The sequence below is a fragment of the Cucurbita pepo genome, unplaced genomic scaffold (genome assembly GCF_002806865.2).
Source record: "Cucurbita pepo subsp. pepo cultivar mu-cu-16 unplaced genomic scaffold, ASM280686v2 Cp4.1_scaffold005170, whole genome shotgun sequence".
In the NCBI taxonomy this organism is placed as follows: Eukaryota; Viridiplantae; Streptophyta; class Magnoliopsida; order Cucurbitales; family Cucurbitaceae; genus Cucurbita; species Cucurbita pepo.
The window spans coordinates 1-710 of NW_019651141.1; the positions used below are offsets into that span (position 1 = coordinate 1).

The 710-nt window shown below is 29.1% G+C and overlaps 1 non-coding gene across 1 annotated transcript; it reads right to left on the reverse strand.

The window, feature by feature from the left end:
* Window positions 1-334: 334 nt before the first annotated feature.
* TRNAG-UCC lies at window positions 335-406 on the reverse strand. Its single transcript has one exon. It is a non-coding gene; the product is annotated as a tRNA-Gly (tRNA).
* Between the last annotated feature and the right edge of the window lie 304 nt (window positions 407-710).

A 710-nucleotide genomic window follows, 5' to 3' on the forward strand; every position in this document is an offset into this window, starting at 1 on the left:
TATTGCTTGGAAGGCAATTATCCTAACCGTTGGACTACAAATGCTGGTGGAAGCCAAACTGATGTAGTGCATTTGCAAAGGTTTAACACAAAATAATAATAATAATAATAATAATAATAATAAAATAATAATATTAATAATAATAGGAGAAAAAAAAGGAATTATTTTGTAAAAGTGANGGGAGTCGAACCAAGGTCTATTGCTTGGAAGGCAATTATCCAAGTGGAAGCAAAGATAATGTAGTACATTTGTCGAGCTTTAACAAAAAAAATTAAATTAAATTAAATTAAATAAAAGAAAGAGGAAAAAAAAAGGAATTATTTTGTAAAAGTGATGCGTTTGCCGGGAGTCGAACCCGGGTCTATTGCTTGGAAGGCAATTATCCTAACCGTTGGACTACAAACGCTGGTGGAAGCCAAACAGATGTAGTGCATTTGCAAAGGTTTAACACAAAATAATAATAATAATAATAATAATAATAATAAAATAATAATATTAATAATTATAGGAGAAAAAAAAAGGAATTATTTTGTAAAAGTGATGCGTATGCTGGGAGTCGAACCAAGGTCTATTGCTTGGAAGGCAATTATCCAAGTGGAAGCAAAGATAATGTAGTACATTTGTCGAGCTTTAACAAAAAAAATTAAATTAAATTAAATTAAATAAAAGAAAGAGGAAAAAAAAAGGAATTATTTTGTAAAAGTGATGCG